This window comes from Herpailurus yagouaroundi, unplaced genomic scaffold (genome assembly GCF_014898765.1).
Source record: "Herpailurus yagouaroundi ecotype Mexico unplaced genomic scaffold, PumYag 186, whole genome shotgun sequence".
NCBI lineage: Eukaryota > Metazoa > Chordata > Mammalia > Carnivora > Felidae > Herpailurus > Herpailurus yagouaroundi.
The window spans coordinates 8,695,519-8,721,329 of record NW_024412417.1 but is presented as its reverse complement, the minus strand read 5'-3'; the positions used below and the strand labels follow the sequence as shown (position 1 = coordinate 8,721,329).

At 40.2% G+C, this 25,811-nt stretch overlaps 2 long non-coding RNA genes across 3 annotated transcripts in view; one reads left to right on the top strand and one right to left on the bottom strand.

Annotated features, from left to right (window-relative positions):
- Positions 1-25,811, top strand: part of LOC121042742 (uncharacterized) — a 52,020-nt gene that overhangs the window by 7,007 nt on the left and 19,202 nt on the right. The gene's annotated exons all lie outside the window — the stretch shown is intronic.
- LOC121042737 (uncharacterized) lies at positions 524-17,841 on the bottom strand. Of its 2 annotated transcripts, none has more exons than XR_005796411.1 (3): positions 17,504-17,841; positions 8,592-8,790; positions 524-571 (listed from the first exon to the last, which is right to left on the bottom strand). It is a non-coding gene; the product is annotated as an uncharacterized LOC121042737 (long non-coding RNA). The 2 variants fall into 2 exon arrangements; XR_005796412.1 differs by having other exon boundaries at positions 17,522-17,841.

The window sequence follows — 25,811 nt, the reverse complement described above, 5'->3', positions numbered from 1 at the left end:
TTGTTTTGGGTTGTTTTGGGTTGTTTTGGGTTGTTTTGGGTTGTTTTTTTTTGATGAAGTCCCAGTAGTTTAGTTTTGCTTTTGTTTCTCTTGCCTCAGGAGACATACCTCGTAAGAAGTTGCTAAGGCCAATATTAAAGAGGTCACTGTCTCTGGGATTTTAATGGTTTCAGGTCTTACATTTAGGTGTTTGATCCATTTTGGATTTATTTTTGTGTTTGGTGTAAGAAAGTGGTCCAGCTTTATTCTTTTGCATATTGCTATCCAGTTTTCCGAACACCATTTGTTGAAGAGACATTCTTTTTCTCATTGGATATTCTTTCCTGCTTTCTTCAAAGATTAATTGACCATATAATTATGAGTTCATTTCTGGATTTTTTATTCTGATCCATTGATCAATGTGTCTATTTTTGTGTTAATGACATACTGTCTTGATCACTACAGCTTTGTAAATGTAACTTGAAATCCGGAATTGTGATGCCTCCAGCTTTGCTTTCCTTATTCAAAGTTGCTTTGGCTAATTGGGGTCTTCTGTGGTTCCATACAGTTTTTAGGATTGTTTGTTCTAACTCTGTAACATAGAAAAAAATTTTAAATTATACTTACATGTGTATTTTTATTGTGGAGAAAAAAAATATGATAGAGCAATCAACAAAATATTTTGAAACATAAAAACCAGGGGGATAAAATTCTGGATAAGGGGCATTAGGATGGAAAAACAACTTCATGGAAAGAAAGGAACAGTGTAAATTTTTTTTTTTACTATTACAAAGAGTTTTTCAAGAATTTTTTTTTTAACAGATGATGGTTAGGAACTAACCATTGTAGAATTTAAATACGATTGGATACATTTAGAAGAGTAATATAACAGTTTTGTATTGAAACATCAATATTTACAACCTGCTGGAAACATTATTCTTTGCAACTATTAAACTTCCAATAAAATTACGGAAGTAAATGTTTTTTTAAAAATGTGCCAGGGAGTATATTAGCAAAAACATTTGAAGGCCATGGGTTTACATGACCTACAAGTTAAAGTCTACCTCTGCCATTAATTAGCTGTGTAGCCATGGGCTAGTCATTTAACCTAAGCGTTTATTTCCTTATCTATAAAATGGGAAATAATAAAACCGACTTTGCAGATTAGATTGAATAAACTTTGTAAAAATTCCTAGCAAGCCTAGCACTCAAGCTTGGTACTCAATAAATGTTACTCAGTGGTACTCAATATTAATAATAGCTAATATTTCTTGATACTATATGATAAACACTGAACTAATGTAATTTAATTCTCACATTCTATTAGGTAAATTTCTATGAATCACAGATGAGTAAACGGAGGCACAGAGCAGTGTCTTTTTGTCTTTCAAGTACTTTACAAAAAACAGTTGGATAGTGGTAGAGCCATCATTCAAAATCAAGTAGTTTGACTCTAGAGCCTTCCTTTGATACCTAACTTTTCTTTCCTAGAGGCCCCTCTTCTACATCCTACTAATCTGGGTTGCTATCAGAATTGAGGAGTAATTCTCTATTTACAAGTGGAACTGTTTGCTCCGTTGGGTCCCTTCTTACCATTTTTCCTCATTGCTGACTTTCTAACCATTTGCGTATCATGGCAAAGAAGATGATACCTTTAAGGCATGCTGGGATGAAGGATTGAGGCATTTCATTGCAGGACATGGCCAGCTCAAGTAGTTTCAGTTTCCCCAAGCCTAGCTTGACCATCTTGAGGGCTGAGTAGAATCTGTGCCTCCACAGACTTGCAACTCATTCCTGGTACTCAATATGCCAAGACACACAGTTTGGGGAGCTCTAATATAGATATATTGAAGAGAAGTCTTTACTCTTTTTCCTTTGACATGGGTTTACAGGAATAATTGATGGGTCTCTATTTTGGCAGCTATCCTGGTTAGCTTGGCATTATATAAAAATGTTTCTTTGTCAAAGTTGACATTACCAGAATATTACAGTTAAGGAAAGTATTCTAGTCAGATGCCATCCCTCAACTAACAAAAGTCAACATTACCTTTGTTAACAAGAAAACCAACAGGCCCCAGATGGAGTCACATATGCTGGGCTAAGTCACCAAACCAGGGCTTCATACATAACCTAACTGCAGTTTCAACCTCCCCTGGAAATGTAGTCTTGACAAGTCAGTCAGGAATTTTCTGGTCAGCACCAATGAGGTGATCTGTCACACAGGCCCTCTTTATCTCACCCCTCAAAAGGAAGATGAATTCATCAGCATGATAAGACCTCCTGCCTTCCCCTTAAGGAAAGGTCACCTTACTTGAAACTCTTTTTTTTTTTTTTTCTTTTCTAATAACTTCCTTACCCTATCCTCTTTCCTGTAAGACACCTTCCATTTTATACAACTCCTCAGGACCATCTTTCTACTTGCTAGATGGGATACTGCCTGATTCATGAATCACTTAATAAAGTCAATTAGATCTTCAAATTTACTCAGTTGGATTCTTTTTTGTTCAACACCCCAATCCTTCAAAGAATGCAATATGAAGCATTGCTTATTCTCTTTCATCCACTCGTTCCTAACTACTTTGACAGGTGTGTAAAGAAAGAAGTCCCCTTGAATGTGAATGTCTGAAACTTCTATCGAAACTCTTATCTTGCCTAAGCTTGAATCCAATAGGGGAAAACACACACACACGTCATAATAATTAAAAGCAATACAGGATCAATGGATTTTTTTGTAATCATAGTTCTCTATTCCTATGCAACAGTTTTTCATTAAGATTATATTAAATACTATAGAAGCACTTGGCTGGTTCAGTCAGTAGAGCATGTAACTCTTGATTTGGGGGTTGTGAGTTTGAATCCCACATTGGGGGTAGAGTTTACCTTTAAAAAAGATTATATCAAATAGTATCAAGATTCTGAAGTAAGTGAATACTAAATACCTGTGCGTAACTCCGTGAATTTTACTTATGAATGCCCCTGTATAATCAGCACACCGATCAAAAAACAATATTACCAGTACCACCAAAAGCCCTTCATTCACATATTCCCTTCGAGCCACCCACCCATATTCCCCATATTAAGGGAATATCTAAGGATATTCCCTTAGACTGACTTCTAACACTATAGATTAGATTTAATCATTTTTGAATTTTATATAAATGGAATCATACAGTTCATATTATTTTGTGCCTGGTTTCTTTCATTTAAAAATATGTTTGATGGAATAAAGATAGATGTATAGACCAATAAACTATAATAGCCAAGTAAGCCCTCGCATAAATGGCTAAATTATCTTTGACAAGGGGCCAAAACCACTTAATGAGGAAGGACAGTGGCTTTAACAAAAGATGATGGGAAAGCTGGACATCTACATGCAAAAGAATAAAATTGGACCCTTACCCTATATCATATACAAAAAATCAACCCAAATGAATTAAAAACCTAAATGTAAGATCTAAAACTATAAAAATACTACAAGAAACTATAGAGAAAAAGCTTCAGGACATTAGGTTTGGCAATTATTTCTTGTGTCTGACACCAAAAGCACACAAAACAAAAACAAAAACAGATAAATTGGACTTCATCAAAATTAAATACTTCTGTACAGCAAAAGACACAATCAACAGAGTAAAAATCTCTGCATACAGAATGGGAGAAGGAGCACCTGAGTGTCTCAGTCAGTTTAGCATCCAACTCTTAGTTTCAGCTTGGGTCATGATCCCAGGGTCATGGGATCAAGCCCTGCATCAGGCTCCGCACTGACAGCATGGAGCTTGCTCAAGATTCTCTCTCTCCCTGTCTCTGTCTGCCCCTTCCCTGCTCACACATGTGTACTCCCTCTCTCTTTCAATATAAATAAATAAATTAAAAAAAAAAAAGGAATGGAAGAAAATATTTGCAAATCATATATCTGGTAAAAAGCTAATACCCAGAATATATAAAGAAATACAACTTAACAAAAAACAACTGGGTTGAAAAATGGGCAAAGGACTTGAACAGACATTTCTCCAAAGATAATTAATAATCAAATGGCCAATAAGCATATGAAAAGATGTTCAACATCACTAATTGTTAGAGACATACAAATCAAAACCACAATGAGATACCACCTCACACCCATTAGGATGGCTACTATTAAAAAAAAAACAAGAAATGTTGACAAGGATATGGAAGAATTGGAACTTTTATGTACTGTTAGTGGGAATGCAAACTGCTGCAACCACTATAGAAAACAGTATGGTGGTTCCTCAAAAAGGTAAAAGTAGAATGCATAGGAGCCAGATATCCACTTCTGGGTATATATCCAAAAGAATTGAAGGCAGAATCTTGAGAAGATTATTTGCACACCCATGTTCACAGAGGCATTACTCATAAGAGCCAAGTGTCTATCAGTGGAAGGATAAACAGAATGTGGCATATACATATAAAGGATATTATTCTGCCTTAAAAAGGAAGAAGATCCTGTCACATGCTACATTGTGGGTGGACTTTGAGGGCATTATGCTAAGTGAAATAAGTCACGCAAAAAATACTGTATGGTTCCACTTATATGAAGTATCTAATGTAGTCAAACTCATAGAAACAGAAAGTAGAATGGTGGCTGCCTGGGGCTAGCTGAAGGGGGAAATGGGGAATTGTGTTTAATTCAGTTTTGCATGATGAAAAAGGTGTGGAGATCTGTTGAATTACAAGGTGAATATTTACCACTACTGAACAGTACTTAAAAATGTACACTTAATAAACTTTATATTACATGCCTTTACTACAATTAAACATCTAAAAATTTTTAAACGTTTGAGAGACTTAATATTATTGTACATAACTATGATTCATTCATTCTCATTGCTATATATATTCCATTAGGTGCATATGCCACAATATATTTGTCCATTCTACTGTTGATGGACATTTGGGAAGTATGTAGTTTGTGGCTATTGTAATTAGTGCCATACATAGCATTTGAAAATGAGGCAAATAAAAATCTATCAGAATTTTAGAGCTTCGAAGGCACTCACAGAGCACTCATAATGTATTTTAAATATGTTAAAATATTCTCCATCCTTGCTCTCAGCTTGTATAGCCAACTGCTACCTTAACTTCTCCCTGTGGATATCTAATAGACATTTCAAACATATCCTGCCCAAATATGCTTTACCTGCAATCTTCTTCACATCTATTGGCAACTCTATCCTTCTAGTTGCCCAGAACAAACTTTGTTAACATCTTGACTTCTTTCTTTCACACTCATATCCAAGGCATCAGTAAATAATGATGGCTGTACCTTCAGAGTAAATCCAGAATCTGACTACTTTATATTCTCTCTACTGTTACCATATCACAACACCATCATCTCTGCTTGGGTTATTGCAATTACCCGCTTAGACAGACTGCACTTAGCCCATGCCCCTTCCCATCTTTTCTTTCACCACCCAATCTATTCTCATTACAGCAGCTAGAGGGACCCTGAGGCATTTTATATTTTCCAATAGCAGCCAGAAAAATAACTCTCATCCCATGTACTCTTCTGCAACGTGACTTTGCCACCCCCCAACTAGAAGTGGAATCTAAATCACCTCTTATGAATCCAGGCTAACATCTGAGACTTGCTTGAACAATAGAATGAGGCAAAATGGCTAGTTCATAAGAAACCTTGCAGCATCCACTTAAGACCTCATAGAATGCTCGCCTTTGCAATGCTGCCCCTGGGAACCCAATTTCCATATTTGAGAAGCCCAAGTTATATGAGGATGTTCCAGTCAATGCCTGAACTGAGGACCCAACCTACAGCCAGCATCACCTGCCATCTGACTGGAGATCTCAAGGAAGAGCTGCCCAACTGTGCCCAGCCAATTCACAGAACCATGAGAAATAATAAACTGTTTTAGGTCACTAAGATTTGTGGTGGTTTGTTGCACAGCAATAGGTAATAGGAATAGAACTTTTCACAGTGAAAGTCAGATAATGTCATTGATCTGTTCAAAACCCTCCAGTGGCTTCCCATTGTGCCCAGAGTAAGAGCCAAAGTGCTTATAATGGCCTGCAAGATACCACATGATGTAGCCTACATCCCTTCCTCACTTCTCCATGGTTACTCGCTCCAGCTTTACTGCCATCTTTCTTGCTACTCCCTAAACACTCCTGCATTAGGGACTTTGCACTGGCTACTCATCTTCCCTAGACATCTAGTTGACCATCTCTCCTCACTCACTTTCTTGAAGAGTTTTCTCACATCTCCATGAGGCCAACCCTGACCACCAATTTAATACAATTTAATCCAGTCCCTCCCCACCCCAGAACTCCCAATTACCCTTACCCTGCTCTACTTGTTTTTCCACAGCACTTACTATTTGCTAACATAGTATGTAATAGTATTTATTTATTATGCTATTGTATACTTTCTGGAAGTCCCTCAAGGACAGGGAGTTTTGCTTTATTCCTTTACCTACTGTGTTCTCATCATGTAAGACCGTATCTGACACATAGTAGGACTCAATAAATGTTTGTATTGTATGTCCTAATAATAGCTGAGACTTAGTTAACCAAGATAGCCATGAGGGTAAGGTAAAGGTGACTAGCAGAGCCATGTAAGAAGAGAGAGGTAAAAATAAGTACAGGGGAATGGGTTATATTTCCAGAATCCTAGTCACTGCCCATTCCCCCACTCCTAGCTTTCCGTGCAAGGTGAAAAATATAGGGTGGAGACCAAGTTTGGAAGAAAACATTCAGCTCATGTAAGAAACCCAAGATGGTTACAAGTCATGTAAGTCAAAGCCAATGCATGAGTTGAGCTAAATTCCATTATAATACTGTTCCTAATTACAGTGAATTGCAGCCAAATTACACTTCCCAAAACCAAATAAATATACAGTATACCAGGTGGTAGCCCTGTTTCAAACCAGAGTTTCAAAGGAATTGCTTGGTATTTGTTTTGAACATGCTGTTCTGCAATTATCTGATTAACAATTCAGTTTTCCCAGAATTGCAGAACCAAATTCATTTTTTTCTTGATATTATTGGTCATGAGATATTACTATACCTTTAAAATATAGTTAGCTCTAAATTATTAGCCCAAAAAAGTAAACCTGACCCTTCAGGTCAATAGAATATTAATTTTGAGTTGTGTGTAAACATGTAGATTAGAACAAAAAAAGTCATCACAGAAAGAAAGATGTATTTGAGTGCTTTAAAAAAAATTATACAGCCTCCATATTTGAAAAAAATGTCATGAAATACAAATGACTAATAAACAAAAATATTCAATTTCACTGGTAATCAAAAAAGGCAAAGTTAATGATAAACCTTTCTATGCAAGGTGCCGAATTATTTTTAATGCTGACAATGATGCGGGCTTTCTCCTACATTGCAGATGAGAATATGTATTAGCTGTACATTTCTAGATCAGTTTAAAAATAAGTACAAAAAATAACCCAATATACAAAGATGTTTTAAAATGTGTATTTTTTTTAGCCATGGTAACACTAGCTGCTGAGACATTGGCCCAAAAATGTAGTATAATGGCTCAAACAAAATAGAGTATTTCTTGTTCATAGGATATTCCTAAATTATTTCAGGTCTTGTGTGTGTGTGTGTGTGTGTGTGTGTGTGTGTGTGTGTGTAAAAGAGAAAGAACAGCAGAGAGAGATGCAGGGACAGAGGAAGGGAGAGGGAAAGAGAGATGCTCTATACGATTATACAATCATTCAAGAATCTGGAAATTAATGGATCCTTGGCCCGATTCAATGGAGATGTCCAGGGGTCATTCTGCAGAAGTAGAAAAAGTATAGAGAAGTGTACATGTAATGTTTTATGGGGATGCCTAGAAGTAACTCACATTCCTCTGGATAGAACTCAGCTATGTGGGCACATTTCACTGTGAGGGGACTGGGAAATGTGGTCTAGTTGTGTGCCCAGAAAGAAGAAACAATGAATGGGTTTGCTGAAAAGTTAGCACTCTTTGTCACATTCTTTTACCTAATAATGTACTTCTAGAAATCTATTCTAATTCTAAGGACATCGAAATATATAACAGATTAGTTTGGTGTAGCAAAACACCAACAATACATCATATGACTAATACCAACTAGCTCACAAGTTTCAGTACATTCAAAGAGTGAAATATACAGCAATTTAAAATTAGGCCTACAAATAATTTTTCTTAACATGGAAAATATCAGCATTAATTTTAAATTAAAAGCCTTAATAAAGGCCTTATTTGTAGCACTTTATATGTGTGTGTGTGTGTGTGTATGATATATATGATATGATATATATTATGATATATATCCTATATATCGTATATCTTCCCCTAAATAAGGATATGATTAAGTAGGTAATACATTCCTTTCTGTGTAATGTTCTACTTATGTTATGCTTACAAGGATTACAATGGAAAAATGCTTCTTTTATGTTAAAGTCTAAAGCAGGAAAAATGCTTTATATGATTATAACTATGTAAAAAATAATCATGAAAAACATAGGAGAAAATGTACTGAAATGCAACAATGGTTTGTCTTTGTGTGATGAGATGAATGCATTTATTTCTTCTTTTTCTGTATATGAAATTTCCATTTTTTTCTAGAAATAACTCATTACTTTATATTGGAAAAAATTACCTTCTCAAACAGGCTAATAAGTTGAGTGAATCCTTTAATAAAGTTGAATCTCTGCTGTAAAGTGGGTGGTGACAATCCTAGAAATGGAAGTTAGAGCTTCCTTGAGTTCTCTGCCCCTTAGGAGAGAGGTGATGAAGGGAGGAATCGGTAGTCATTGGCATTGTTCTTGTCTCCCCGAAGGCTGACTGGTACAGGAACCCTTGAACATGGCAGTATGGGAGAGGAGAGGACACCAAGGAGCATCAGTGACTGGTGCTGAGAGATCCCCAAAATGTTGGCATAAAGCCCCTGCTTTACGTATTCTTCCAGGGCCCCTATTCTATACTTCCCTATCCTGTTCTTGTGACAAGAGGTGGTAGTAATTGAGAAGCAAAAAGGCAGAAGCACATGGCTTTTCCCTAGTGTGAGCAAGAAATCTAGCTGCTTTATCTGACTTCACAAAGATTGCTTGTTACAATAGAATAACAACTAGACTAACTCTCAGAAGACCTACACTACTAAGTATGTGATTCCAGCTCTAACTCCAATTCTAGACTGCTTATAGTCCTCCACCGTGCCAGGGTGCCTCATGCCTCTATGCCTTCCGTCACTTCTGGAGTACTGCTGGCAGACATCCAGCCCGCAGCTATTAGCCCTCTTCCAGAATTTCCTTTGTTGCAGGTTGTCTTATTCATGGAGTACTTCTTTATTTTTTAGCACACACACACAAAAAAGGTTGTGATGCATGACCGAAAGATGGAAGAAATTGTAAGAACAGTGGAATTGAGTGACTGTGCTCAGGCAAGAGACAGTGGTCGAGAGTGATTAATGTATAATCAAAAGCTGAGTGTGGAAGCCAGAGCACTCCTGTGGTAGCATATAAAGAGGCTTTCATTGCCTATACACGAGAGAAGAAAAAGCTGATGACCCTCCTTAATCATTATAGGATAGCTTCAAAGAAAGTAAAATTCTCTATGTAGGCAGGGCTGCTATACACAGATTAGGACTCTGGATGGCCAGTGCTGGACTTTGTACTAGAATAGGGGATTGTAACCCAAAGTTGATGCAGGATCTGGCTAATATATACCAGCAGGAGTTCAGGAAATATGGGACTGACCTCAAAGGTGCAGGGATCCAGAAGAGTAAAACACAGAGATGAATAAGGAAGAGTTTGTCAATTCTGGTAGCACTTTCCACTGACACAGGATTTAATATGAGGCAATGACCTCAGAAGATGAATCTAATATGTGGCTAACTTAGCTTTTTAGGAATCTTGGAAAAAGTGATGGACCACACCAAAGGAAATACAAATGCCAGAGCTGCCAATGCAGATGGTGGAAGAATGGATCAAAAGTCCAGACAGATTACCAAATAGATCCCAGAGATTACCAGATAGATACATAAGTTACCAAAAGCAAGAAAGCCCACCAGTCAACCATTTACCAAAGCAATAAGGATGCATTGATCAGAGGGGCACTCTCTCATGACAAGCTCAGTAGTAGCTACTGTCTGTGGGCCAGGTAGGAGGTGCTGTTAGGGCATTGATCTCCTAAGAGGGGTGATAGAAACAAACCCAAGGTAACAGCGTCCAGGCAGTGGCGATTACATATCGGAAGAAGGTGGGTACAGTTATTATAATGTAGAAACTGTGGCACAATGCGAGGCACAGAACAAACTACACAGGAAATGGATACTAGAGAATTATTAGAATTGGGCAGAGAAGGAGACATTCTTGGAAGAGGGAACTGAGTACACAAAGACAGGGAGGTGTGAAATAGCATGACCCATGTGGGGATTCAATGTAATGAGTGTGTAGAGGAGGAGATGCTATAGACAGTCAGGAGAGGATCAGATCCAAGACTGTTTAGAGGTCAGAGTGTGGACCTAATCGTAAAAGCTACAGGGAGCCATTAAAGTATTATATAAGCAAAATAATGGTACCTTTAATCCCAGTTTCAGGACAATGCAATCATGTTTCCACAGTAGCTAAAGAAGTGTTGTAAAAGATCATCTCAGTCAGCTATTGATGTATATATAACAAACCATCTCAATGTTATAATACCATGTTCATTTATTCTTACATGTCTGCTGGTTGGCCAGGCCTATCCAGGCTGAGCTTGGCTGATTGCTCTGCCTCAATCTGCAAATCTAACTGGGATCAATTCCTTGTTGTAAGGGGCTCAGATTTGCTCCATGTTTGTTCATTCTGGGGCCTGAAGGGGGGGCTGCTTCTCATCCTCTTTGGTGTAGTTGACTATCCAGGGCATCTCCTTCCCATGGCAATGGCAGAAGCCACTGAGGGCAGGCAGGAAATGTGATGTCTCTTAAGGCTGAGGCTCAGAACAGGCACATAGTGCTATCCATCCCCATTGCATTGGCCAAAGCAGTTTAGATGGCTAAGTCCAAAGTTAAGAGACCAGGAAGTACATTATGGCCCTAGTGAAAGGAACTACAAACTCACTTTTAAAGAGTGTAGATACAGGGAGAGGTGAAAAATTGGGGTCAATTATTCAATCTACCTCAGAGGTCATTTTTACTCAATACTTAGAAGCTACATGGTATAATAAAAAGAATATCAATTGTGGAGCCAGACAAGCACTTAATAGCTCCATGGCTTTCCATGAGTTATTTAAAATTCTTCAGACATGAGTTTTCTCATCTACAGAATCTAGATTTATACCTCCTTCATCTTCTAAGTGATTACAAGTATTACATGTGATATTGTCCATGGGTGTGCACTTTGGGCACCAGTACTAATTAGGACCTCTCTGACTAGCAGTTATATCTAGTGTGCTGTGACTGTATTAATAAAAACTATGGGGAAGGAGATCAACAGTTGGACTTTGGTGCTGCAAAGTTACCATATTGGAGAGAAACAAAAATCCAGCAGAACCCAGAATGCATGTCCCAAGATGCCTATTAACACCCTCTCTGTGGGCAACGACAGCCATTTGTCTTTGAGGAAAGATGTATCTCCCAAAAGAAAGGCCAGCCATTTGCTAATACGTGTTTGGTCTGATCGGCCTTTTACACATCCACTCTGTTCTTTGGCACCTTCAATTTTTGGTTCATGAAAAAGAGGGGTATTTACCCCAGAGGGATCTAGGACAAAACTGGGCAGGAAGGACACAAATGGTAAAAGCTCCTCCTGACATTGCTTTTGAGTTGTTTTCCCTGAATCTGCTGCTCCTGCCCTGTACAGATGGCCTCCCTTAGCCAAAGGATTGTGCCAAAGATAATACCCAAAGTGCCCTTATTTATCTTCTCAGATTGAGACCGACTGGCCCAACATCACATCGCTCTTTGAACTCAAACCTCTTGAGTCCCACAACAATGCTCTTTCTCCTGTTGGTATAAATTAGATAGGCAAAAGGCTAAGCTGCTATATAAAAGACCACCAAATATAGTGGCTCCAATAGTACTGAGAATTTCTTTTTCATATAGCCCAGAGATGGGCCAGCAGTCTAGAATGGGTTAGAGGCTGTGATCCTTGTGGACTTCCAGGAGTCCAGGTTCCTTCTGTCTTCTTACTCCAATATCCTTTAGCAGCCCTTCCCAATGGAGTTTTCAGAAGAGAATTAAGTTTTAATGCTTTAAAGCATCCACTGTGTTAATGAATTAACTTTTCTCCTAGGTATCTAGAGTAGTATAGCTTTGTACCATCCTTGGAATAATGGAGATAAGAGTTACTTAACTCATTTTCTGTAAGGCTTAATTCTCTTACAGAAACCAGTTGAGATAGGCTGCTAGAGTATGGTTCTTATCCTATAGTTGAAGACGGACCCCAGCACCATATCTGTACATTCCAATCTATAGGAAGGGAAACCAGAGAAATGGGAGAAAGGAGATTCTTTAAACAGTGTAACTGGGAAGTTGTATACATTACTTTTGCTCACACCTGATTGGCCAAAATATAATTTCATGGCCAAATCTAATCACAAAGGTGCTAGGGAAAGTAGTTTTCTAGCTTGGCAGCCATATGCACGTTAAATCTTTTGGGGACTCTATTACTAATAGGAAGGAGGATGGAATAAACATAGAGATAGTTATCAACCTCTGCCACATGTGACTATTATTCTCTAGACAGTAAGTTTCATGAAAACAGGAACTGTGTCTCATTCACTAAGGACAAATAAGTATATTTTTCAGCATAGCATCTAGAACATAGAAGACCCTTAATGACTTTGATTGGAATTCCATTTACTTATATCACGTTGAGGTAATTCAGAGGAGTGTCTTAAGGTATGATTTTCAAAAGACCCAGGGACTAAATACTTCAGTGAAAACTTATTTAACATTTTCTTTTTGTATGTGTGGAGGATGAGGGTAACCTTGACTTGTTCTGAGCTAAGTTTCTCTTTGTTATTTTAAATTTTGATTTACTTTGACTTTCCAAATCTTCAGGATCAACTTTGTGGACTTTCATAAGCCTGAGGAAGAAAATATCTCCACTGGGACACAAAGGGTACTGTTAGTATATAACAATTATGTGGAACAAAGGAGCTGATATTTGTAAAAAGCATATTAGAATGGTGCCTGGCACATAATGAGTGTTGTATAAGTGTCATAGATGATAGAAGATAGTCGGAGAAATGGAAGGTAGGCAGGAAGGTAGAAGAAAGGGATGAATACGCCAAAAAACAAGCCAGCGTTTTCCCCATATTTTGGAATAGCTTATAACATTTTCTCCTAAAAGCAGAAACAGTCCCTAGGCCTCTATGGCAGGAGACATCTCACCAGACACCTGAAGATTCATTTCCCTGCTTGGCTAAACTTGGATGTACTTTGCCTACTATATGTGCTATGGTCAAACTAACTGCTTACTAGGCTCTTAGGGGAAACTAAAATGACAAGCGAAAGTGGGCCAAAGTAGACACTGGTTTAACAGGGCTTGACTCAGAAGGAGGCCAGTGCCACAGCAAGAAACTCTAGGATGTCTCATAGAAGCCTCAGACCTAGTCTTCTAGGGTCATTCTCCCACATATTAGGGGTAATCTAGCACACAGAATATTCCAGGATAGAAGCTATCTTGGTCATGTAATATGTGTCCATTCCCTGGTTTTGGTATAGGTGATTATGATGGATGCATGGTTTTGCCCTCCATGCATCCATTCTCTTTTTTTGGTAATAGCACTTTGCTGCCCTTCTAGGGATCCTCAGTTCTCCCTTTCTACATGATTCTGATACAGTTGTGCCTAGCCCCTACCAGAACCAGAATAACCACTCAGATCATGCCTTCTTTCTGACTATGCGATTGATTTATGAATGGGTATATGATTCAAACTATTCTAGAGTCATCCTTAAAATTTAAGACAGACAATGGAAGAAAGAGGGGAGATTCTTCTGGAGAGATGAAGGAAAGTAGAAGTTGCTCTACTTGAAAACATTTCTCCTAGCCCTAGAAAGGCCACATGTCGTCAAAAAATGTAGCCAAATCAAAGGGGAAGGCAGAGTTGAGAACACATCAGATGGGAAGTAATGATACTATTTGAACCCCAAGATCCAGTTGTGCCTGAAGCTAGATTTTCCCCTTTCAGCTACATGCACCAATGCATTTCCATTTTTAATTAAGCTTATTTGAGTTAGAATGTCTGTCATTTGCTTCCAAGAAAGTTCTAATTTACAAAGTGCCTGACTTGATTTGGTTACTCTAACAGCTCCTACAGTTCTAGGATGGCCAGGCAGCTAAGGGCCTATAAACAGCTCCTACAGTAATTTTCCAGTGCTTCAGAAAACTGCTCCATGTTCCACATTGTACTTTCTACTCTTAACCCTCTTTGTCTAGCTCCTTATTTCTACTCCTGTCCTGTGGTCTAGTACCTGGATCTCCTTGGATTGATACTTCATGGTACATTGAGCCTGACCTTCTATTTCAGTCTTACCCTGAATGTAGTTCTCCCCAAATCCTGGAGTGTGCCCTTTTTATCCAATGGGCCAGTGTTCCAACCTCCGCACCCAGCCCAGGGCCCCTGAGCCAGACATCTGTCCCAGAGCAAGAGCCACTGACTCATTTTGTTTCCTTCAGTGGGCCCTGCAGCCAATCTTCCAGGTCCCCTTAGTACATGTTCACTTTCTTTTTGATGTTCCTGCCCTTGGCTTCAACTTGCTATTCAGGAAACCCAGAGATCAAAACCTCCTCCCTAGCCCACCAAAATATTCATACTACTTTCCTCAGATTTGGTAGTAGGGATTTTTGCTGGGAAATGATAAGAAAGAATAAACTTTTCTAAAGAGGTTAGTCATTCAAATAAAGAAGCCCTAAAAATCTACATTGCATAAGACACTCTGACCACAAAAAGAAGAATGTAAAGCCTTATGAGAATATGTCCCTATAATGGGCTCAATTATGTCCGCTCAAGAATTCATATGTTGAAGTCTTAACCCCCAGGGCCTCAGAGTGTGACTATATTTGGAGATAAAAATCTTTAAAGAGGTAATTAAGTTAAAATGAGATCATTAGGGTGGGCCCCAATCCAGTATGACTGATGCTCTTACTGAAAGAAGAGAGTAGGACACAGATACACAGAGGGAAGATGGTATGAAGGCACAGAGAGAAGACAGCCAGCCATCTGTAAGCCAAAGAAAGGGTTTCAGATGAAACCAGCCCCGTGGACACCTTGATCTTGAACTCGTAGCCTCCAGAACTGTAGGAAAATACATTTTCATTGTTTAAGCCCCTCAGTCTGTGTACTTTGTTATGGTATCCCTTGCAAACTAATACAGTTCCCTACTAATTATCAGTGACCTGGCATCTCTCCTCATCAAATCCTTTGTGAAAGAACAGAGGAATCTTTTCCTGATTCTCTCAAAAAGATAATTCATATATTTGTGCAATTACCACTAACCACTTATAACTTAGCTAGTAACTAAGGAATACATCTGGGGTCTCAGTCACTTGTGGGAGAGGAAACTAAAGTGCCAGCCTTCTTTTCCTCCAGAATCAAATATGGTCCCTCTTCCTCTTCTTCTTTCCCTTCTTCTCTTCTTGAATAATCTGTGCAAAAGCCATTGGATGCAACTGAGCAAGCAAAGTGTAGTGTTGGGGGTTAGGGGGATAATAAGCTGTGGTGGTGGCCCAGAGCAGGGCGCAAGAGCCTGAGTGGGAGGAGTAGGATATCCATATAAGGGCTAAGCTTAGCACAGGGTAGCCTGACCAAGAAGAGAAGGGCATTTATGTCCTAGTGTGAAGAGTTGAAACTGAACAGAGTAAGGTGAGGCTCCATGTGGGAGGGTGACCCCATGTGGGGTGTCATAGCCAAAGCAAGTGGAGGAGGGTGTCCCTTCCCCCCAGGGATGCAACCCAGTGTAAGCAATGAAGTCTGAGCAGAGTGAGGAAGGTATCCATTTAGCAAGGTGGCTCAGCCTGGTGTCAGAGGACTAGAAGGATGAGGAAAGCATTCACACGGGATAGGAGGGGGGGCACTGGTATGGTATGTTGGAGCACCAATGGGGTGAGGAGGATGCCCACAAAGAAGGGTGGGCTGGTATGAGGTGGCAAGACTTAAGCTGCATACATGGGACATCCATGTGGTAGGTCAACCCAGTGTGGGGTGTTGGAACCCAAGCAGTACAGAAGGCAGATAGGAGGTTGGTTACATAGAGTTGGATTGATTCAATAAATAAATATAGTAAGAGCAATGACAGCTAGGTGTCTCACTATTGGAGAAGGAAATTACAAATATGGCAAGAGAAAATCAGAACCCTGTGCTGGTGATGTGAACACAGAGGTTTAAGATGAGAGAGAGAGAGAGATGGATAGAGATTATAGATAGATGGCTAGACAGATTTTTTTTATTTTTTTTTAAAGTTTTTTTTTTTTCAAACGTTTATTTTATTTTTGGGACAGAGAGAGACAGAGCATGAACGGGAGAGGGGCAGAGAGAGAGGGAGACCCAGAATCGGAAACAGGCTCCAGGCTCTGAGCCATCAGCCCAGAGCCTGACGCGGGGCTCGAACTCACGGACCGCGAGATCGTGACCTGGCTGAAGTCGGACGCTTAACCGACTGCGCCACCCAGGCGCCCCTAGACAGATTTTTTTTAAATGTCAAAGTGTACATGCACACATCTGCACATTCCCCAGCTTTGTGCACTGAGAGCATCTGGGAGCAGTGACACTCCAATAGCAATGAGCAGACTGAGGGCATAGATTTGGGTTTCTAAACACTATTCTCCACTAAAGAACATAAAAGAATCTTGGATAAATGGCTGATTCTAGAACTGGGCTAAGGAAAGCACCAGATAAGCCTGAAACCTCTTTTGTACCAAAAATTTCAAAAGTAATCAAAGAATTTAGAAACACGTCACACCCAAAGTATACAGAAGCCAGCTTGAAGGGACTCCCACTAGCCAAATACGGAACAATATTAGCATGAAAATAAAGACGGTAACTGATTATATAACCCATTAAATAAAATAGAAATCTGTGAGTCCATACTCCTATAAATAAATTGCAAATAACAATAACAGATATGATGGAGCATCAATCCCATCAGCAACTTTCTCTCACATGCTTCAGAAAAGAAAATTATTTTTAACTGCAAATTTTCTGCAAACTTGGGATCTTTTCCAAATTAAAAAAAAAAAATTCAAGAATGCAGGACAACTGGCCCAGTCTCTTCAATAAATTTGTGTCATGAAAAAAGGGGTAGATTAAAAGAGGCTTGTGGGACATAACAAGCAGATGCAAACATGGTCCTGGCTGAGATTCATTTTTGGATAAACAGTGATAAGGCACATTTTGGAGACAATCGGGCAATGTAAATATAGTTTATTATTAGATGAGATGAAGTGTGCTGAAATGGAAAAGTGGAGATCATTGATCAGAAAAGGAAAAAAAAAACAGGAAATAAAATAGAACAGTAGTATATATCATGATCTCGTTTTATAGAAAAGAGAGAAATATAAATAAAGTTCTGGAAGGATAAATACTAACCTTAGCGCTGGTACTTACTGAGGGGTGGGAATACTTTTGTTCTGTGATTTTTGCTTGTCCTTATTTTCTGATGTATGACAATGGACAGGCTCTGATTTTGTAGTAGTAAAAGATAATCTTTAAAAATAAAATTTAAATAACAGAATTAAATAATACTCACATTTGTATCAGCTGGGACATGTTGATGTTCCAAAAGACATATGGGCAAAGTGTCTGAAGCAACTTGTCTGTAGCATAGGGTCCCTAACTCTGCTATATGTGTCTGAGAGGTGCCAAAGGGGTGTGTATGGCTGTACCAGACCATTAAAATTTTTTATTGTTTATTTGTTTGGGGGGAGAGAGAGCACAAGCAGGGTAGGGGCAGAGAAAGAGAGGGAGAGAGAATCCCAAACAGGCTCCTTGCTGTCAGCGAAGAGCCCAATGTAGGGCTCAAACTCACAAACTGTGAGATCATGACCTAATCTGGAATCAAGAGTCAGATGCTTAACTAAGCCACCCAGGCACCCCTGTACCAGTCCATTTTAAATACCATATAGAAATGCCTCAGTTATCTTGCCTGCAAAATGGGTACTAATACCCTGCCTCAGGAGGAGATTATCGGGAGTATTATAGGAGTTAATATATTTGTAAAGTGCTGAATAAATTATTAATAGATATCAATAGCACCTCATTTATACAAATACAAAATTTGTGATCATCTGTTTTTTGTTCTATAAAGAAAATGAAAAAAAAACAAGCAGATATAGCTTCCCAGACAGTAGTCCCCCTGATATATACCCCCCCGCCCACAAGATGCCTGAAACCACAGATGGTACTGAACCCTATTATTTTATGTTTTTTTATACAAACATACATATGATAAGGTTTAATTTATAAATTAGGCACAGTACAAAATTAATAACTAAACAAATAGAAAAATAGAATAATTACAATATACTATAATAAAAGTTATGTGAATGTGGTGTCACTCTTGAAATATCTTACTGTACTCACCCTTCTTCTTGTGATGATGTGAGATGATGTAATGTGTTCTGATGAAATGAAGAAAGCTGAATGTCATAGACCTTGTGACATAGCATTAGGCTATTGTTAACCTTCTGATAACACGTCAGAGGAGGATCACTTGCTTCCCAGACCAGGGATGACCATGGGTAACTGAAACCACAAAAAGTAAAACCGTGAATTAAAGGAAACTACTATATTTATTTTATGAATTCTTACAGTGTACCTTCTGTATGCTACACACTATTCTAAATGCTCTACAAATGATAAATTTTTAATCATAATAATCATAATAATCATCATAATAATCCTAGGAGGAGGGTAATCCTGTCCCTCCCCCATAGTATAGATGAAGGAATTGAGCCACAGAGGAGTTAATTAACTTGTGGAAAGTCACACAGCCAGTAAGAGCCATGGACAGAATTAGAACTAGGCAGTCCAAACTCTGTCTCAACCGAGGGTGTCACTCTTACCAGCACATAACCAAGTACAGGAGAGAACTTTAATTTATATACCAATTGCCTTCCAAAAGTTCACTTGTAAGCCAATGTTTCAAGTTCTAATCAATTTTCCACCAAAACAATATTGTAAATTAGGTTTGGTTCCTAAGCCAACCTATTTATATAGACCAAATATATTTAATTCACAACATGGCTGATTCAGAACAACCATGGCCTCAAGGTCAGTGTCCCTCTGGGTAGAGGATGGGGAATAGGTTTCATCTTCTGACCTGGTTCCAATCAATTACTTGTGGCTACAGGGAGTGCTGTCTGGAGAAGAATTCTGAAGTTGGCCTTAGCAGGAGAGCATACTGGGATCAATTAATGATGTCACCATGAATGGAGAAGTAGGAAGAGAGCCCCAAAGCTGGGCACTGGCCATTTGCACTCCAGACCCTTTTAAACACTGACACTAAGCTGGAAGCTAAGGTTTGCAACTTGAAGTCTGGACACTTCTCAGTCTTGAGCCCTGAGGAGTCCAGGGAATAGGGAAAAGGGATGGGGCAGGGATTCTGACAGCAAAGGGGGAGGCAGAGACAGCCTGGGGCTTTGGGGATAATGTGAGAGGGCCTGGTGAAATCAGTGGCTAGAGCTCCTCTAATGGGGTGACAACCGCAGAATTATGGGTAACTCCTAAGTCGAATATTCCTGCGTCGGCCCCTGTCCTTCCTCACATTGCAGGCATCACCCCAGTGATCCACACACCAGCAAGCACGAGCAAGGTTTCGACATTGTCTATTCTTGTGGCATTTCAAAAAGTTGTCAGAATGGTTAAATGACCCATTCTAGGTCACACAGCGAGGTCAGAACATCTGTCATGAGCTATATATAAAAGCAATGTCAGAGCAGAACGAAAATGAGTACATACAACCCAGTAAGTTGATCCCACAAACCACCAATTTACGTACTGGACTATTTAACTAAGGTTTGGGGTGGGTGGATCCTCGCACACTCTGCGGAGGTTTTCAGAGAGGGACATTAGAAGGTGAAATAGATTTTGAGTGTGGTTTGCTGAGGATGTATTACTCTAGATAAACTAGAAAAAATAATAACATAGAGCTAAAAGTGAATCCCAGGCTCAGTTGCATTTGACAGAGGACAGCAGCCCCGCAGGCCCACAAAATGTCACGTCAGCTTTCGAAGGCACTTCACAGTTGCTGCAACAGCACTATTGGAAGAATGCCAAGGAGCTTTAGAAGCAGCCCAGTCCCTTAGACATAGATGACACTGCCAAGAGCAAAATAAAAAAGGGCCATTGCCTAGCTTGGCATCTGGGTCCTGCAGCTGCCAAATCATATCCAATAACCATGCCAAAGTAATCCGCAGAGAAATTCCCAATGAGAGGCCCAGCGGCCCAGCAAGCTAGAAAATTGCCTATGATCTAGGCGAGCAATGGGTTCCAGTTCTCCAGTGTCTGCTGTGATTGCCAGGCAACTTGAAGCAAGTCAGTAGGAAGATGTCCATTCCTGTCGTCTTGCTCATAAAATGAGCACTTCACTCGTGAGTGTGTGTGTGTGTGTGTGTGTGTGTGTGTGTGTGTGTGTGAGAGAGAGAGAGAGAGAGAGAGAGAGAGAGAGCAAAAAGAGAGAGGCATTGGGAGGTGATGATAAAATGAACATTAAAGTTTTTTTTTTCCCAAATTATCCAGAAGATAGGGTCAATATGATTCAGTGAACTGAAAAGAAGGGTGGGGAATAAAAAAAGACTCTGGCCACTTCCTAACCCCTTCTACCAGTAGAATAGACAACTGCAACAACACAAAGACTAAAATCCCACCCTGTAGCAAGAAAAGCCATGCGTACTCTGCTAGGGAGAAAAAAGGAAGCAAAGCAAACACTCAGAAAAGTTGGCCAAGCCAGGCAGAAACTCGTCTCCCACCTGCACATCTGCCTTGGGCTTTTCTTCTTTTCAGATTGTTGCAAGAAAACAGATGGCTGCAGAAGCCTGAATTTTAAATTTATGAATGGAAATTTGAACAGATGTTAGCAATCAAGATGGCATATAAGAATTTTTTTCATACCATGTTTACAGCCCAGGCTCTTTCACAGAAATGGGAGAGAGGGTCATAAAAAGGGTAGTTTTTGATCTTAGGACAGCATGGATCCAGCATGGTGATTATGTGGCACAATAACGGAAATGTTGAAAGAACAAAGAAAGAAAACGCTAATCAGCACCGTGTAAATGCTAAATATTTATCTACAAAATGATAAAACGTATCTGCGAGAAAACCATTAACCCATCAGAGCACTTTCTGTGTTTTAAGTAGGTGAAGTTCAAGCCCAAGGTTTTAACAAATATCTGTGAATGCCTACTTATTTAAATTCTGTTTAGACTTTTGACATGATATGGATTGTTTCATTTTGTTTTGTTTGGCTGAAAGTCCCAGGCATATGAGACCTTACTGGATTTCAGAGAGGAATTGAGTAAAAGGCTAATAAGAGAGATCTGGCTATATGTGCATGCAGCTTTCATCCAGTGCTAGGAACTTGGGTTAGGTACTAAGGGCAGGTGGGGAATAGCAAAATGAATCAAACCTGATCTGGGTCCTCAGCACACTTAGAACTGAAGGTAAAAGCAGGCGTGTATAACACAAAGCTGGAACAAGTTATATGTTGAAGGTGGTTGGAGTGAAGAGAAAGGAGTGGGATTGATAGGGGACTGAATAATGACTGGCTTCTGATAGCCTATGGGAAGAGTCTGGAGCTTGGGGCCATCTGGAAGAAGAGTGTCACACAGGGTTTGCTAGCAATTCCTATTGGCTACACTGTCAAAGTATAGGGTGGCCATAAAGTTTAGAAACATGGATCATATTGTTATCAGGTATTATACTACAATGTCAATAAGTCATTTATTATGTATTCACCTGGGTTTCCAGACTTTGTGGCCACCTTGACTCTCCAGAATCCCATCACTTCTTGCCATTTCCATCCGCAATGATGGTCTCTCCTCGAGTACCGAAAGAGCCTCACAAATCTTCCTGCTCTCATGTTTGCCCACATCCATCGCCCATAACCAATCGACCCTCAACCCAATAATCAAAGCAATCCCTTTGATGCAGTGGTCTTCAAAGTGGGGTCCCTGGATTAGCAGTAGCAGCTGCACGTGGGGAAAGTTGATGGATGCAGGTTCTCAGAATCAGAAATTCTGGAGGCAGAGCCCAGAAAGCTATGTTTTAATAAGAGCTCCTGGTGATTCTGATGCCTGCTAAGGTTTGAGAATGAATTGTAAGTCTAGCTCAGATAATGTCACCCTTGGCTAAAAATCCTGTAACAGCTAAGGTCATTACAATGGCTACAAGGTCATACATACCCCATCTGGTCCACGGATCTTTCACTGACTGCCCAGCACTCTCGTCCCTGGCTCACTTGCTCCTCTGCCACACTCAAGGCCTTGGCAGTTGTTGTTCCTTCTGCTAGGAACACTACCCAGCACCCCAGACCTCCCTCCCCTAGCTACCATGGCTCAATCCCTCACCACCTTCAAGCCTCTGCTCAAATGACTTTTTGTTAACACATTACACATTTGTTGTCTGCCTCTTCCCACTAGAATGTAAGTTCCTTGAGAGCTGGGAATTTATGCTGTTGGTTCCTGTATTCTCAGAGCCTGGAATGATTCCTGGTACATAGTGAGTACCCAGGAAACACTTTGTGGAGGAATGAATAAATAGTCCCATATTGAGGTGCTACCAGATGCCAGATAACATGCTAAGCTACCTCACTGAATGTGCCTCCCTGAATTCCCACAATAAGCCAGTGCACTGGATGTTGTTATCTTTATTTTATACCTGCGGAAAAGAGGTAACATACTAAAAAAAGAAAGGACTGAGATACGGGTTATCAGAAAAGGGAACTTCACAATCCCCAAATTCTGGGTCTGACGTGGAACCCAGTACATCTACATTTTGTATCCTCTTTACTGCTTTTCCTTGCAATTGGTCCGGACAGAGGAAATGCGAGCTTACCCTGGTATTTACCTAAGCAGAAAGTAATTAAGGAGGCAAAAATCCTGCTTTCGATGATCCCAGGACAAGGCTACAAGTGGGAAAATGACTGTTTTGTTTGCTGATATTTTCCTATTGTAAACACAAATAATAGATTTCCTGAACATTCAAATAATTCTACTCCTCTGCCCAATTAACTTATTTTCTTTTAAAAACAGTTCATATGGTATGTTATTAAGAACCTGGTAGAAGTGGATACTTCATTATGCTTATTAATTTGCTCAAAAATGAGCTATGATGCATGATGGGGATTCCCCTCCCCACCCCCCCTTGCAATGAAAGATTGTTGTTCCCTGCTAAGCATCTGTGAAAATGTAAACCCAAGTCTGTGACTGGTACTAAAGAGTGAATCTGGTAGTGGTTCGTCTAAAAAGACAGACTGTGCTAGAAGGCAGACCCAGGGTGATCCTCCTTCTTTATCTTTTACCTCTCCAAATGATCTCATCTAGACCCATGGCTTTAATACTATCTATATACTGTTCATTCCTGTCATCAGTCAGGGTCGAGGAAGGAAAACAGAACCCATGCTGGGCAATGCAATAGAAGGAATTCAATCCAGGGACTTAGTTACAAAGATGTTGGAAAAGTTAGAAGAGCAAACTGGGGATGGCAAAATAACCCAGGCAAGATAGCAACAGCAGGAAGCTGCTACCCTCCCTAAGACTGGAGAGACCAAGAGGGAAGATATGGGGTTCATGAGAGTTTAGGAACAAACTAAACTAGTGGGAATTCAAACCATTGAACAGATACATTAATGCCAGAGATGCTGCCCAAAGCTGGGACAGGGAAAAGTACTCTGACTTTTCCCTTCCTCCTGACCTGTAGTCTTCTGCCAATAACCTTCCATTGGCCAAACTTTCCTAGAAGCCAGTTGGCAAGGAAGCTTGGGAAACGTGGTTTGCATGGGTCATCCCTCTCCCTGCCCTCCAGCTTCCACACAGAGTAGAGCAGGGAAAATAAGGAAATGGGAGTGCCAACAGGCAAGTGATTGACAGTATTCCCTTATTAATATCTCTAGCTCAGACCTCTTTGAGCTCCAGATTCTTACATTCAGTTGTTCACCTGACACCTCCACTTGGGTGTCTAATAGTTCCTTTTAACTTAATCTGACCCAAAAGGAACTCTTATCAGCCAACTCCCCAATATTCCCCTTCTCAGAATGTGACTCACTCAGCTTAGCCAAAAATATGGATGTCATCTTTGATTGCTTTCTTTCCTTACTCCCTACTTCTTCCAACCTTTTAGCAAGATCTGCTTGATTCTTCCTCCCCAAACAATTCCTCTCCACTCTTCTCCGTCTCCACTATTACCACCTTAGGCTCAGCCACTGCCATTTCTCCTCTAGGTAACAATAATGATCTCCTAAGTGGCCATGTTACCCCTCCCCCACTGTGTCTCCTCGTAACGGATTATCCAGGGGTCAGGTCCTGAAGATCTCGAGGGCAGGTGTAAGAAGTCAGGACTGTATTCTAAGTGCTATGGGAGCCATTGCAGAGAGTGGCATAAATAATTTTCATCATAAAGCAATCAGGCTAGCTTCATTGTGGGGAATACAATTAAGGGAACAAAAGTGGGGGAAGACCAGTAAGGAGGCAATTACACTTCTCGGCCTTCTTACCCCACCTTTTCTACCATGGTCTACTACCAAGGTCAGATATTGGCCTTTTTACTGTTCTTCCAACATGCCAAGCTCCCTCCCTGCTTAGAGCTTCTCACAGCCTGGGATGAATGTCCTGATTTTACCACCACTGCCCACACATCTTTCAGGCCTCACCCTCTCAGAGATCTTTCCTAACCAGGCTGTAATAATCATAGCAGTTCACAAATACCCCATCTCTCTCCTTTGGGGTAAAAGTTGGATTGCACTTCTCTGCACCCTGGAAGTTAGTTGTGGCCACATGACTTGCTTTGGCAAATGAAGTGTGGGTGGAAAGTAACATATGTCACTGCTAGGTGGAAGCCTTAAGAGCCACTGTGTGCTCACCATGATTTTCCTTCTACCACAGTGACCAGCAGCTTTCCAGATAATATGCACTCCATTGACCAGAGATTGGGGCTGAGGGTGACAATTATTCATAGCAGAACTCTGCCAACCCACAGACATGTGGCATAAGCAAGACCTAAATCTTTGCTGTTGCAAGTTACTGAGACTTTGAGATTGTTACCCCAGCATACCCAGCCTAGCTGGCTAATACAGTCCTTCGGTCCCTTACATCAGTCTGCATTGTATCCACTGTGGAAATTACCACCAAATGGCAATTCTTACTTGCTAGTTTTGTTTCCTCCACATACCCCTCTCCAAACCCCATGAGAGTACGGTCTCTATCTAACTCACCATTAAACACCAGCTTCCAGAAGAGTGCCCAAGGCATACTCAGTAGGCAAACATCTGATTAAACCTCTGATGACTTGCACAAGCATTTGTTATTTGAATGCGACTTTTTTTTTTAATTTTTTTTTCAACGTTTATTTATTTTTGGGACAGAGAGACAGAGCATGAATGGGGGAGGGGCAGAGAGAGAGGGAGACACAGAATCAGAAACAGGCTCCAGGCTCTGAGCCATCAGCCCAGAGCCTGACGTGGGGCTCGAACTCATGGACCGAGAGATGGTGACCTGGCTGAAGTCGGACACTTAACCGACTGCGCCACCCAGGCGCCCCTTGAATGCTACTTTGACAAGGCAACTGGAATGAATGAATCTTGCATTTGTGCCATCAGAAACACCAAAGCCTAAAGCTTTCACTTCGTTTGTACATTAGAACTGTTGCTTGGGTCACATACATCCTTCCAGCTCATTCATAGGAA